Source organism: Anoplophora glabripennis, unplaced genomic scaffold, assembly GCF_000390285.2.
Source record: "Anoplophora glabripennis isolate ALB-LARVAE unplaced genomic scaffold, Agla_2.0 scaffold618, whole genome shotgun sequence".
Lineage (NCBI taxonomy): Eukaryota > Metazoa > Arthropoda > Insecta > Coleoptera > Cerambycidae > Anoplophora > Anoplophora glabripennis.
Window position 1 is genome coordinate 228,582 of NW_019416709.1, and position 17,085 is coordinate 245,666.

Below are 17,085 nucleotides of genomic sequence, written 5' to 3' on the forward strand. Positions count from 1 at the left end.
TTAGAATGAGGAGTAGAATTATTATTATTATTATTATTATTATAAGTGGCCTATGTATACAGGGTGTAACATTTATACGGGGGGCTGTCTTTGATTTTTTTTAGTTTCATACCCCGCCGCTGGAAAAGCTAGTGTAGGTAACTTCAAACAACAGCGCGCGTTAATTGCAAGACAGTCGCCATGCCAACTACAGTATGCGTTAAGTCAAAACTCATAATTTACTGCTCTTTGGTACGTTATTTTTATTGAATGGAGTCCTATCATCCCACATAAACGAAAACTTTATTCTTTTAAATAAGATAAACTTCGAAACAGTACCTAACATGTAATGTAACAGAATACTCGAACAGTAATAAATACATAATGATGAATGAAATACGCAAAAATAATCTGCTTACTCACGTGATTTTTACATCATATGACATACTTGAAATCTTGAGACAATCTTTCAGTATTAGCGCCAAGATTTTCTTGTAAGGCGTTTAAAATTTCTGGTTCTAAATTTCACTCTTTGAGTTTGTTCCCGTCCAACATTAGCAAATTGATGTTCAAAGCTCCCATAATCTCTTTGATGTTGAACCAATCTTACAAAAATTATTTTTATTCGGTGCTTGGGGATCGAGACATGATATCATCTACTTGCAACAACATTGTTTTGTCCTGACAAAAAATAGGCTTTAATAATATCTTGATTCGTATACATGTTTTTTTATAATGTCAACTTGAAAATGAAAACAAACACTGTATCGTCGCTAGTCACTAAATTAAATAATTTTATAAGATTATACACTTAAACTACACAAAGACCTTTCCGTACAATTCAGAAATGGCATAACATACATGGTGTTCCATTAAAAAAATCAATGATGTCTGCATGTGTTCTCCTTGAGACACCCTGTATACAATTTTTTTATGTCAAAAATACCGCAACTAAAAATATTAATCGACGCGACATGTCCGAGCGTTTTTCCATAAAAATATTACCTGAATTTTAAACGAATTTGTTCCTTTCATCATGAACGCACTTTATACGTACATTTGTTTAGATTTTATATATTTGTAACTGTATATTTTAACTTTTCTAAATACGTCCCGGTCTACGTAGTGACCGGAGTATCGGTCAGCTAAACTAGGTGAATGTCACAGGTAATTGACACTGGGGATAGTAACACAATTGTTTTTAAAAACTTGAAACGATTATATTTCATATCAATTAGATTAGTAAGTACTATTATATTTTGTTATGTATATTTTTTAAAACAGCAAAAATAATTATTTTAAAACATAAATTAGTTTTATTTACAATATTTAGTAACGTATCTACATACATATTTGCTAATGTTTAATAATTACTGTGAAAATTTTAATTATTTAAACATAATAGAATGTTCTTTTAATGTTCGTGGAATCGTTCAAAATATGGTGACTAAAATAACACGTCGCTAAGTCATAAAAAAGTAATCTGCTTCTTTCTGCTAATTTCTACTAAATTATTTTCCATCGTAATTTAGGTACAGTTAATTTAAAAAGCCAACAACTCGTAACACTTATAAGTGATTATACAAGTTACTAGGCTAATTCCTGATCGCTCGGTTTATGCCCCTATAGTAGCAAAATAAGAATTTAAGTGCACTTTAAAACCCAAATTATAGCTCGACTTAGAAAAAAGAGTATTTCAGATTAGTACTCTAAGAGACACGTATTATTACTCTTAAAAAACTGACTCCCACTTAGAATCACATCCTGTATGGATAAAAAACGTGATTTCAAGTTTACCTAATCCGCTTTAAAAACAATGTTATATATTAATAGTGATAACAAAATAGAACATTTCCATCGCAAAGGGAAGGTAATCATGAAACGTTTGCCTTCATTATAGGGCTTTGGTTATTACAAATTCCGATGGTTGCTTAGCAAGTTTATGAAACCCACACCATCAAGTAGATTTCTAAACTATTTGTCCTCTCACATAACTATTCATAAAGTAAATACTAAAAAACCTTTTATAGATTCTGCAAGTATAGGGATAAAAATTACTCCTTGTCGCTGCTTTATCCTGTTTTATACAATACAAACATGAGTTTGATTGACCAAAATAGAATAATGAGGTAACAATCTATTTTAAATTTCCCTCTACAACGTATATTCATTGAACTGCTGAAATACATGTATTTTATCGCAGCGAGTACTTACAAAAAATTCTAGTCGCGAATATTATGATATGCTCATAATTTATGGCGCAGCAAACGAAAATGCCCACAGAGCTTGTCAAGTGTACTGTGCAAGATATCCTGAACGACGTGCCCCAGCATCGCGAACATATGTTGCAGTAGCGCAAAGTGTTTTGGACACCGGTGAAGTACAACTGCATTGACTGTGGCCCAGGGCGACCACTAAGAATCTTAAATGTCGAGGAGATGATTTTAGATCTCGTCGAAGAAGATCCGCATCGTAGCACCAGAAATATCGCACAGCAAGTAAGTATTTCGCACCCTGTTGCGTGGCGCATATTACGAGAAGCTCAGTTGTACCCATTTCACATTCAACGTGTTTAAGCGCTTATTCCTGGGGATTTTCCACTACGTCGAGGTTTTTGCGAATGGTTGCTTCAGGAATATGCAAGAAATCCTCAATTTACAACGCAAATACTTTACAGATGAAGCATGTTTCAGTCGAAATGGTGTATGTAACGTCCACAACACTCACGAAATACGTCACAGTGCCTTTCAGCAATAGTTTTCAGTGAACATATGGACCGGTATCATTATTGACACTTTAATAGGACCTTTTGAATTGCCTAGACGCTTAGACGGTGCTTCATATCTAAATTTTTTGCAAAATCGCTTGCCGGAGTTATTGCAAGACGTGCCATATAATGTTCTTCAAAATATGCGGTTACTGCATGACGGAGCTCCCGCTCACTTTTTTCGGAGAGTGCGCGACTTTCTAAACATTACTGTTCTCGACAGCTGGATAGTCCGCGACAGCCTAGTTAGATGGCTCCCCCAGTTCCCGGACCTCACCCCTTTAGACTTCTTTTTGTGGGTATGTGGAAAGTGTTGTGTATTCCACGAAAGTTCGTGACAACGACCAACTGCGACATTGTATTGGCGAAGCTTGGCAATGTGGCAACGCATGCGAGCGAACTGGATACGTCGCGCTGAAACTTGTGGGCACATCGAACATCTTCTATGAGAATCAGCAATTCTCAAAAGGTGAGTCGTTGCAATGTTGAGGTAAGTCAGATTTTAAAATTACATTTTACTCTACACATATGCTTGCATTTACCTCATTTTGACGTAACAGACATGTGGCAAAAATATTTGACATAAGTTCATTAACACCCTGTACAGGATAATGGGTAAAAGAGATACGGATCCTTCTTTTATTTTCTTTTGCAATTTTTTTATTTAAAGCTTGTTTTACGATATACAGGGTCGGAAAGTCCCCATGGTTCATTGGCCGTTACGTGAGAGCGATAAAGTAAGTCATAGAAATCCGTGCGATAGAGAAAGTTGACTGAAATGAAGGCGTCTAGTAGTCACCGCCCATTTCGCCCTTCCACAAATAAGAAGTGGATCTTATTTGTGGAAGGGCGAAATGGGCGGTGACTATTAGACGTTTTCATTATAGCCATCTTTCTCTATCGCACGGATTTCTATGTCTTTCTTTATCGCTCTCACGTAACGGCCAATGAACCATGGGGATTTTCCGACCCTGTATTATAACTTCTATGGTAATTCATTCATGGTTTGGTATTCTTAAAGTGATATGAAAAGAGAAAAAATAATAAAATAACCTTTGCCCCAAACGGATCAGTAAAAGGTTTGATTTTATAAATTTAGTTTTGCCTGACCAGGAATATCTCACACTGAGAAAATAAATAATTCTTCACGACACAGTAATCACTATAACACATTATAGAATTTATGTTTCGAAAAACTATGTTTTAGTTACCAAAAATTTCGTCTTCAAATTGACAGAGAATCGGTCCCGCCGAAGTTTCAAATAAATCACTTTGTGTTAAAATAAATAAATACGGATAATATGGCACAAAACGCCAAAATATCTTTTATTTGCTTAACCTTGCTTTAATTTAATTGATTTCTGCTATATATTTCCCATGTTAAATGCATAGTAAATGTTTGATTTTTAGATGTTACTATATTACACCTGAAATTTGCTATTTGTCTAAAAGGAATTCAAAACCCCCAGGGAATAATGTTTCCGTTACAATTGCTGCAAGCATGAGCCATACACTTTTCTTAAGTTTACTAAATCCTCATCTTAGTCTTCTAAGTAATACTCAAATTTTAGGAAATGAGATAAGATTATGACCAAAACTCTACAGAGCTCTAGAAACTCGGAAAAATGAAAATAGTTAAACCCAGACAAGAGCCTGGAACCACCTGCAATTTGGAAAAATCAAAGTGGAACCGTCACATGCACCATGCACCACGGTAGCCTGAAAATCGATAGCTTTCACTTGCCGAAATGTCTGAAACAATATCTACTTACCGCAATTTGTAATGATCATACACATAACTTTATTAAATATTGCCTTTTCCACATATAAAAATATAATGGCCGTCTTTTATTAACGAACTAATAAAAGCAAAGCGGTATGAGCAAAAAATGTATTTCAGACTAATGTGGTGTGGGGAAATGTCTCGGCTGCACTAATTGAACCCTAATAAATCAAAAAAATCAAAAAGGATCCGTAACTGTAGCGAACGATGTTTTACAAGTCTTTTTGTCAGATACTGCTTTCAGCTAATTACTTAAATACGTTTATAGCAAATCCTATTGTACGGGGGGATTCACAACTTATCCAAAAAAATTTGGGAATAGATGCGTCATGAAAAATGGACTTAATATCGTAAAAATTTGTAAAATCCTTATAGTTTCCGAGAAAAAAATTATTGAAGTTGTAGTATTTATAACCCTTACATCGCTGGACTACTGTAGTCTCTAGCGTCATTCGCGTTGTGCGCTATACGCAATGCTCTTACTCTTCACGTGGCCCCAGGTGATATCAAATAGTGTTTACATTAGTTTTTCAAGTGTCAAAAATGGCTTACGTGTATAGCAACTCAGAGTTGACGGCGATCATTTTAATTTATGGTGAAGCAAGACAACATTTGTGTTAGTTTGTAGAAACCAGGTAAGACAGGCCCAAAAGTGGTTACAAGTCGGTGGACCAAATTTTGAACAATTGTTCAGGTATGTCAAATTATTTTATTAATTAAAAAACCAAGTAAATTTTATTAATTAATAATAACAATAGCGACAAAAGCAGTTGAATTTGCTGATATAAAATAGGTGTTATAAAATTTTATTTATTTGTTTCCTTGGGAAAGATATTCTTTCAATTTTTTGTCCGTTCATGCTGGATGCTTTGCCTTGCGTAAGGCCAGGTTTTACAGTGGACAAGTTTTCAGTGTCTCCGATTTTTTTTACAAAATTATATTTGTAAGTCTCCTGTACATACAATTTTTTTTTAATAAGTTCTGAAACACCCTGTATAAAAAATCATTCATTACTGAAAAAATAAAGAAAAATATGTTATAATCTAGAAATTATCGTATTTGCATTATTATTTCATATATTACACATAAAGATCAAAATATTTATCAACAATCTCTAACTACTACATGGTTAAAGTTGATTTTTTTGGCTAACTTTAAAAAGGTATACCCGTTTTATCTTCTTAAACATGTATTAACTTTGTAGCTTACTGTTTGGCCAACGTGTTTAATTTTTAATTTACTTAATTGACATATTTGTTAAAATGAAAAATGCACGACAAATATAGGTATGTATATTATGCACGTAGATATTTTTTATCCATTTTATTTACTTCAGTTGAACAAGCGAACGTAAATATTGGTTTTACTAAAATTGTCACAAATAAATTTTAATATTGCAATTGTATGCATTTCCGAAAAATTGTGGAAACGTTTATTAAAACTTGGAAAATATATTGTGAAATCAATTATAACTGCAATACGAAATGAAGTAAAATATTCCGATTTTTTTTTTATATAATCGCACACCACTGAAACTAAAATTTTTATACAATACCTAAATATCACCCTAAGAGGCCCTTCCATCATATTCAACAATTTTGTCCGTCGGGTAAAACTGTTTCCAACAAAATTCTTGAAAATTTGTAAGAATTTGTAAATATAAACATTTTCACATAAAGTATGTCAACATAATGATATTGATAAATATAATAAGTACTTGAAAAAATACATAAAAGTTTACAGTTCAGACATGGTTTTAATGTAATATTGGCTGTATTTATTTATGTACTTACACTATCCTAGAGATGAATTGAATTAGGAGATAGGAAGAGAATTTATCACAATTTTATATTTATTTAATATTTGCGTGAAATATAGTCAAGTCATTTTCAAGTGCACTGTAATTTTTATCATCTGGTAAACAGGTACCTTATGTTATGGTACCATCATTATATTGGTATTAGAGCTATTAGCGGATAAAAAATATTTACAGATCTTATGTCAGGACTAGGCACTCTAAACCTAACACACGCCAACTGTTCTGGACAATCGATATTATTATTAATTAATTTGTACAATACAACAATATATGTTGCAGTGCCCGCCGTTTGCCAAGAATTAATACATTACTTTGAGAAAGTAATATATCATGGAGAAATCACTTTTCATGGTATTTCATTAAAAGTGTAAACAGCATATTTTTAAAACCGTCTTTGAACCTTTTCTTTATCTTTGTAACTCGATAATGGGATTCCAAACGAGCGAAGCATATTCCAATTTGGATTTGACAAAGCTATTGTATGTATAACGAAGTTGCTCACTGGCAATTCCTTAAAATTTTTAATAACAAATTTTAAATTGCTGCCAGGAGAAACAGTCGTTCCTGTATGTCATGCAAACTCATTTGGAGTAAAAATAAACATCAAGATAGTTCACAAATTCAGATTTATTTAAAACACTACCGTCAATAGGGTAATTTTACATAATTGGTTGAGATTTACTTGTGTGCCTCATGACACTACCTTTGATCAGTAAATAATTTTCTAAGCAGCATATGTTAATCCCATTTAAAGGGTTTTGAAAAATTAAAATTTCTATAGTTTTCTCTTTAAAACTTTTTGTATGTTTTCCAAAATAATAGGACTTACCCTATACTATTTTTTATTTAGGCGCCTCCTTTCAAGATACAGATTGCCAAAATTAAAATTTAAAAATATATTTTTATATTGGCTTTCTTATCTTTTAAGATGCTCAACTGAAATTTTACACAAACTTGCATAAAACACACTTTTTGTATCAAAATCAACTTTTTTCAGTGCACACTTATGTTTGAGATTGTTTTTTACTCTAGTGCTCGTACCTTTGATATTTTTTCGCTCTTGTATTTGATTTAGGACCTTCTTTTTAAGACTGCTACTTTTTGGGTAAATTACCAAAATATTTTTGCTAGTCACGTTTAAAACTCAGTATGTAAAAAAATAGTATACTCGTATTTTGAATTATCGAGTTTGCCAAGAGTTTTAGTTAACCGTTTTCTTAATTCGTTAATCTAATTCCAGAAATTATATTAAATTAAAAGCAAGATTTAGAGTTAGGTGCATTTTAAAATTAGAACAAGATGAACATAAGAAATCGATATTAAAATTAAAAAATTTAAAATGTCCAATATTTCTACGAATGAACAAAAGTTTTATTTTAACGAGAAAGAACTAAATGTACAATTCATTTTCACAATTATCTAAACTGTAACCATGCAAAAATTTGTGTTAAAGACAAATGAATAAAAAAAAGTTGTGAAATCTAAAATGCAAAGCTAATTTGACTGTTATGTTAACTTGAAATACATACATATGAATCGACATCGCCCAAAAATATTTTTGTAAAGCATAGAACATAGGTGAAGAGAAATTGTGGCATTAAAAAAACAGCAAATGAGTCGATACCACATTTTTACATAAATAAATTGCAATATCTCGTAAACTAAGCCCAAAATTAATAATTTAAAAGAGTCGACACACTACAAGAAACAAATGTTTGCTAAAAAATAACAACACATTTGATTCGCTTAGAGGGTAAATTGTTTTGAAAATAAAATATTTTATGAAAATGTCAACATATACAGGGTGTTCCAGATAGACTTTCAATTAGATGTTTCTGGAAAACTACGCGTACTGGAATTCTGAAAATTTATGTACGGGGGTTTCTCCTAATGTTCTATCGATTGAAAATATTGGCGTCGCCGTGGAACTTCCGGTTCTACCGGAAGTAGACGTCAACTCGCTTATTTCAAATGGAATGTACTATTTTTTATTTAATTTTTGGATTCTACATCGAATTTTAAGGTAAGTTTCATAACCTTACTTTATCCTTAAACTCAATAGTTTTTGAAATATTTTGACTTTTTCAAAATTTTTGAAAAAAACATACCTACACTTAATCGGTTCTATCTCCTCCAATTTTTAAGATAGGAAGCTGAAATTTTAGATGGTCAATACCAAAACGTGTCCAAATATCTGGAATATTCGAAAGTTGGTGCATGTTACACAGGGCGTCTAAAAAACACGGACCAATTGTGTCAAATTGAAAGTTTAATAACTCGCTTATTTTAAATAGAACACCCTGTGTTTTATAATGCCAGTAGATGCACCTGTTAATTCTCTTTCCATTGGTATAAGCATTCCCTATACCTAAATCCCACCGATTTTGAGATATTTGAACATAAGTACAGAGACGAATATAATCCGACAGTTAGCTGTAGGTTGGCTGTGGAAAAACATTTAAATGTCACCAAGTGTCATTACTTATTTAGCAGATTTGCTGTCATTGCTGTAAAGCGAGTTTGTCGATTTTCCAAGTGTTTTCAATAACAATGGCACACTCTGGGTACACACACGACGACTACACGTCGGGGTAAATCGTCAGGTTGCAAATGGTGTATTAACATAAATGAAAATGGCTTCCATTTATGCTTCTTCAGAATTCTGTGAATAGTTCCTATTGATAGACGTGAATTTATTATGCATCTCTAATTGACGCCTGTGGATAAGCGGTGAAAAATGCCAATACATTTACTTCATTTTCTTCGTTGTCCACTGATGTCTTACTTTTATCATGTTTCGGGAGAAACTTTCCATTCTCAGAACAATTCTTTAATAGTCTTCTGACCATATCATGACTTGGTCTGTGCTTATTTGGATATCTTTCTGCAAACACGCGACATGTTCTACTAACAATTCTATTACACTCCCCGTAAATGATAATTAAATTTAAAAAGTCGTCGTGTGTGTACCCAGAGTGTGCCATTGTTATTGAAAACACTTGGAAAATCGACAAACTCGCTTTACAGCAATGACAGCAAATCTGCTAAATAAGTAATGACACTTGGTGACATTTAAATGTTTTTCCACAGCCAACCTACAGCTAACTGTCGGATTATATTCGTCTCTGTACTTATGTTCAAATATCTCAAAATCGGTGGGATTTAGGTATAGGGAATGCTTATACCAATGGAAAGAGAATTAACAGGTGCATCTACTGGCATTATAAAACACAGGGTGTTCTATTTAAAATAAGCGAGTTATTAAACTTTCAATTTGACACAATTGGTCCGAGTTTTTTAGACGCCCTGTGTAAAATGCACCAACTTTCGAATATTCCAGATATTTGGACACGTTTTGGTATTGATCATCTAAAATTTCAGCTTCCTATCTTAAAAATTGAAGGAGATAGAACCGATTAAGTGTAGGTACATTTCATTTGAAATAAGCGAGTTGACGTCTACTTCCGGTAGAACCGGAAGTTCCACGACGACGCCAATAATTTCAGTCGATAGAACATTAGGAGAAACCCTCATACATAAATTTTCAGAATTCCAGTACTCGTAGTTTTCCAGAAACGTATAATTGAAGGTCTGTCTGGAACACCCTGTATGCATTATCTACATTGTATACATTTTATAACAATTTTATAAAATAATTTATCTAGCCAATCATCATCTAGGCGTAGACAATTTTTTCTGAAGAAGAAAGCGACGTGCATCTTCAAATAGTAAGAAGCCGAAACTGAAAATTGCTTAACCATTATGAGTTTTATGTTTATCGAACGGCGCTTATCTAAAATTAACACTAAAAGCTGGTCACGTATACCGTTTTGCTTCCAAGCCTGAATTGTTTTAATTAGAAACACTTTCGATTTCTCTTTCCTTCCATTTGGTTCTGCAATATCTACACAACATTGCGAGGAGAAAACCATACTATATTAACAACGGTTATGGAATTCATTGAGCTAACCAATATTACTGATTTAATTTTTTAATAATATAATATTTCCATTAGCTCCGAGATATACAGATTTGCTGGAATTTGCATGTAAGGTACAAATTAAAGCTGTTAAAATTTATTCGTTGTACTATCTATTTAACCATCCCAAATAGTGCAAATTTGACGATTTATTTGTGAACTGTTTGAAGGTCATTAATGTGATTTTAATATTTTTATAGTACTGATTATTGATTTTTGGCAAACTGATTGTATTACATTTTTGAGTTGCCAGAACTGTAATGCCTGATTCTTTTATGACAAATATCTGCATCAGTTGTAGTAGATTCATTTACAGTCAATCAGACAAATGACCATATGAGAGCAAAGGAAAATTGTCAATTGTCTCTGCATGTCGTCAAATTGAAATAGCGCCCATCGAACTTTACAAAACATTTGTTATATATTTTCCTCTAAAAGATTAACCCGAATGTAAAGGTTCAGTTTCAGTTCATTATGTTGAAAAACGATTCCTGACAATTTTGCAACTTTCTCTCGTACCATAATCGAGCGAAAACATCCATCGCTAAAGTCACGTCTTTTTAGTACGCTTCTACAAGAAAAACATTATAATTCCCGAAAACAAGTTGAATCAGGAACTAATAAGGTCGTTATAAAAAATGATGTAGAAAATAAGAACAAATTTGGCGCAAACTTTAGTAGGTATATGTTCAAGAATAATTTAAATATTAATGTTAATTTAATGTTATTCAAGAAGTATCGTCTACACCTAGAAGTAAGGTTTCCCGTAGTCAAAAAGTTGATTGTTAATAATATCAATTTTCTTTTTGTATTTCTTATTTGTTTTTTTTGCATTGCTTTGTAAAATAAAAATTGTTGCCTTATAGCAGCCAGGCTTTTCTGCAAAAAGTAAAAGATACATTTTAAGCAATGCTTCTTTGTTTCAACTCTTTAGCCCTAGTACGTCGTCGCTATTTATGGTAAAAAAATGAAAAATAAAGAAATTGCTAAAAATATCGTAAAATATGAGGACCTGGCGGAGGAAATATAGGAACTGATATACAATAACACCTATTATGAAAGTTGTAGATTTTGAGAAGGTTTTTCACATCCCGTTAAAAAATACAGGGTGTTCCATTTGAAACACACAAGATTTTTGCCTTTGAAAATGATAACATTTGGTACGACTTTGTGAACACCCTGTATGATATTTATAAACAGTGATCACTTCATAATTTACGATAAACCTAGTACCATATGTGTGACGATTGCTTAGATTGTATCTCAAGAAACGAGTATATCAGCAACGATCAATTGTAACGACGAAAATGTCATTTTTTATATTAAAATAATATTAATATCCCGAAAACGGCTGATTTTTGGCACATAGTTCCTATTACGAATGTCATATTTTTTTTAGTTGTGAACAGACGTACTCTTTACTCCTATTAATTTTATCTAGACGATATACTAAAAAAAGTATGATTTTATAAATTGAAATCAAATATTTCTGCGCTAGACTTTCCATTGGGGCGATTTTAGCTATTTATCTAACCAGAAAACGTCTGCACATCTCCGGTTCCTTCGTGAAGCAGCTCACGTCTCTAAGAGATATAATTTGAGGAGGTATATCCCCACACTGTACATTTTAAAATCCAAGCATTTGACGTTGAAGAAAAATGACTGAAGGTACAGCAAAGGAAAACCATTACATACGTTAAAACTATATATCATGCTTTGTACAATTTCATTAAACTAATGCACAAACAAATTTTTATGATTAATAAATAATTGCTGATTAAAACTTAATTAGAGCTTTAATTTGTGTAAAACCATGCAAGCCTTTTTATAGTTCTTCATTATAGAAAATCTAAGCAATTTAAAAGCAATATCTTTTCACTATACCATTTATATAAGATTTCTTCAGAGTATAAGACAACTGACAATACATTCAAAATAAGGAAAAAAAGCACATTTTTACCTCGAATTTTGCACGCCTGTTCAACATAGAGAAAATCGTGTACGGGACTATAAACATAATCAAACCCCGTAGAATGCTTTTAGGAAACTATTAACACATGCATTAATCACAATTATTGAGTATCTCTGCATATTTGCTTGACAAAACAGGAAAGATTCTGATGTTTACATGTTCCCTGTGATCTTTCAATGCAAAAAATTAAAGGAAGTTGTTCTAGTTTAGCTTTATTCTTCGTCACATCCTGGATGGATCTACTTGTCATCATTGTATTACTAAAAGTGCGATTTCTTGTCTAATCTAATCAGCCAGCCTTAACCTTAATTTTGAGGAAATTTTCATACTTTACACCTTATTATAATACACTTTAAATATCCAAAACCCAGATTTTATTTCGTTCTGAGAACATTATACATTCTTCTTGTTTGTATCGGGACTTGATAGTTGTCATACCTACTTGAAAACAATAATAATAATAAGTTACGTTAATCATTGAATGATAGTATTTCGAATATAATACATTATTAGGAAGGTTTGTCTACTACATAAAAGGACTGTTACTTTTGGGTAATAATAATTGACCTACCTTTATTTATTATTTATCATTGTAATGGCATTATGAATTGTGTTGTATAAAAGAACTGTCTACAGCACTTTGTACTAAAGCAATCAACCTTTAAAATAATTTATTATTGTTTGTGACTAGAAAATAGAATCCATCTAAATAATTGCGGATTCATTAAAGTAGGAGGATAACTTGGGAATATTACAGGTGTGTAATCCTACAATAACATGTGTATTAAAAAGGTATAGTAAAATTGAAGAAATTACCGCGAAAAGTTCATAAACGTATTTTTAGAGATTTAGAGAAAATTTACTCTCACTGCTAACTGTTTATTTCCTCATACTGAGTTATTGCTTCCGTCATTAAAGGTACTATCAATAGTATAATAGAGATTTTTTTTTAATTAGTAGGTATATCTTTAGAAAATTAAAAAGCTCTGTATAAGTAATACTTTTAATAAATAAAACAAAAGCACATTTTTTTATACATCAAAATATCGAAATTGTCTCGTTCATTATTTTTTCAGTCCAATAATCATCACATTATATCTTTAGAATTTAGTAAAAAAAGTCTTGCTCTATATTATATATCAGAACACTTCAAATTTCTCCGTATAACCGCTAAAAAAAATTGTTATCTACACATCTTCCACCTGCTCCACGTTATGATCTCATAAAAGAAGTTTTGATATAATCCATTTTTTGTCTCTCACGGAACCTACAAGATAGAGTAGAAAATGCGAGGAGGAATATAATAGAGTACTTTATTCAGTTTTAATATAATAAAGACAACGTTTAGCACGCTTTTTCGTGGGCGTAGTCGTTGGTGAGAAATTATTTTTTAAATAATGATTGAGAAGTGATATAATTAGTACCTAAACAATTATAACCTGACTGAATATCAATTTATCTTATACTTATTTTTAAACCACTTGTCAGTTTTAAACGTAATCATCATTTTGCAGTCGGTTTAGCATAATGACTAAGCAAGCAAGTGCATAAAATTGTGATGTAAAGTGTAACAATAGCAACTTTTACTCCTCAAGTATAAATAACAATAGTGTAACATAATAATTAAATACGGGTTGTATAAGAATGTGAATTGGCAGGTGCACAGGAGGATATGTACAAATCTTTCGGGTGATTTGGGTCAGAGGAGTGGGATTTAAAACTCTCCAAAGGCACAAAGAAATATATTGTAATTGATGAAGGCCCATTATTAATATAAAAAATCGCTCATTGAGTACATCCGTACCTTTACCATATCGAATACGTCCAATCAGAATTTTGTGAGAGGCTTTTGGAGTATGTTCGACAAGATCCACAATTTACAAGAAACTTTCTTTGGACTGAGGGGGCTGTGTTTGTAAGTCAAGGGATTATTGATATTACAAAGATTTGTTCGTCGTTCGCAATGTTACCAATAGTTTTCACGATTTAAAAGTGATAGTCAGAGATGATGCTCTGGATCGTACAGTGTTTCGAATAATTTCACGATTTAAAAGTAGTCGTCAGTCAATTGAGGATGATTCTCGACCAGGAAGGCCTTCGACTTCAACTGCGGACTCCGACGTTCAAAGATTTGGTGCGTGCAAATGGCCGATTAACTATCAAAGAAATAACGTAAATAAAGTTTAAAAAAATAAAGTTAAGTTATTTTCTGATCAGACCTTGTATAGAGTATAAGTATAAGTATAAGTATAAGTATAAGTATAAGTATAAGTATAAGTATAAGTATAAGTATAAGTATAAGTATAAGTATAAGTATAAGTATAAGTATAAGTATAAGTATAAGTATAAGTATAAGTATAAGTATACGGTGTAAGAGCTGGTGCGCTTTTAATCGATCACTAGTGAAAATAATACAATCCACAACACAATTATTGGGCAACGGGATCGTATAGAGAACTTATATTTTTCTAAAACAGGTTAAAGTTAACAAAAGAACAGTGTATTATTTTAGTTTCAATACATTCTCTATTAGGTATTAATATAAGTATATTTGTTTTATATTATAGAGGGTGTTTCGTAGACTAGAGGCCATGGAGCAAAAGTGAATTCAAACATTTAAATATTACGATTTGGCCAAACTTACCTTAGTTCAATAAATTGATACTAAAAAAGATACACGTAGTTTAAGGATTTTTATTACAAAAATTTCTAATAACTTTTATAGGTGCTGGTGTACCTATCTGTTTCAGATTTGATATCCAAGAGTTTTTGGAAGTGTCAAATTTATTTCATTTCATGTTCGACCTTTTACAGGTGATGCCACATATAGTATCTTTACTCTAAAAAAAATTTGTTATGTTCTTGTGTAACGGAATGGGGTTTTATTACTTTTTTAAATTATTTTTTAAATTATATAGACTGCTTCTAGAGCTCAGTTATGATAACATCATATATATTTTTTAATTATTTTTCATCTATTTTGGACGTCATTTAATCTCCAAATTAAAGCCGTAAAATTTTCAGCAAAAACGTATTTGTGTGGTGTATTATTAGTTGCATAACTCGTGACGTAACAAAGTAGTATTGTCAATGTCAACGCACGCGCGAGATCTTTTTCATATTTTGGCTGCAACAAATACATTTTATAAGTGGTGTTTTGTTCCATCTTGTACAAATACTTCAATAAATGATACAAATAAACATTTTATAACTGTACCAACGGACTATTCTATAAAGTTAAAGTGGTTTAAAGCAGTTAGAAGAGATATGCCCAAATCACGGAGTAATTTTTTATGTTGTGAAGATCACGTTAATGTAAGTAGGTAATTTCATAATAATTTTTACAAGATGCTTAAAGCTCTTGTTTAGTTAGAAGAAAACTATGTGCGTTTCAAACTAATAGGTGGAAAAATCAAAATAAAACAAGATGTGATTCCACATATTCTGAAGATCAACAATGTGGAAAAAAAGCTACAAGTACCCCTGAGGATTCTGCATTTATAAAACGACAAAGACAAGATACAGTAAAAAATATTTTAGAGTCAGCAACCTATGCAAGATGATGAAGCTCAAGCAAGTACCAGCAATGTAAATAAACAAGAATTTATTACATTTCAAATAGACCTAAAATCTGTAAAGAGTACTAAAGCTATTAGGCAAGATGATCAGTCAACAGTTTTCAAACACCCAGAACAGACGATGGAATTAAATTTGCCTTATACAACTATTAGGTAGTGTAGGAGTACAAGCAAGACCAAACCATCGTAGCAAACATACCCTATACAATTATAAAAAGAACACAGTTTCTTTACCAATTATAATCACAACATTCAATTTATTTTACTTCTCTAACCTCAGGTGCATTAAAACGATCATCATTTTTCATGAATTCCATTACCATAAAAATGTCCATTTTTGGGAAATTATTGGAAGCTTTTACAAATCCTCCTGTAGCCATTGCAATTGTAGATAAATAAAAAAGAAAGTTTTAATAACTTCACTTACACAGCACAAGTAAAATGTAACATATAACCACACTTATCGATGGGCGTCATCGTCAACAATGTCAACATGTGATATGACAGTCGCAGTGGCGAATTACCGCAACCAGCATTACTTAGCCCGTCCTAGAACTACTTTAATACGTTATCACCAATAAGATTGCGTATCGAATCGGCTTTAAATTTTAAAATTTTTGATCATTTTAAAGGGCATACAATTTAGTAAATATAACACCAATTAATATTTACGTTTTATATACTATTTACTTTATAAAAATTCTTATTTGAACCAAATTCTGAATTATGGAAACAACCCTATTGTCATAACTTTTGGAGAACCATATCTACAATCGTTTTCGATATTAAAATGCAAACATTTAAATAATCCATATACAATCATTTTCTTTAATGAAATAAATAAAGGTTATGCTATAATTTGGACAAATAAGTAAAAAAAAAGAACTACATAATTAATGAAAAATGAAATCTGTCCTCGTGTTAAATAACTGCAGTTTTGCCATTAATTTTGTATTAATATGCATATCTCACAACTTTTCCTATTGTAGAATGTTCGTAATTACACTTACACCCACTCCAAATAGATGAATAGTTAATAAAAATGACATGCTCTGTGACCCATTACTTATGAACACCCTGTACTTAATGTAAGACAAAATAAGTCAAAATAAAGGTCTCCCTTCGTCCGTGTCAAATTGATATTTTACAAAAATTTCTTTAATAGATATCTCTTCTGATCTAAACTACAAGCAAACGTTAATTTTTCA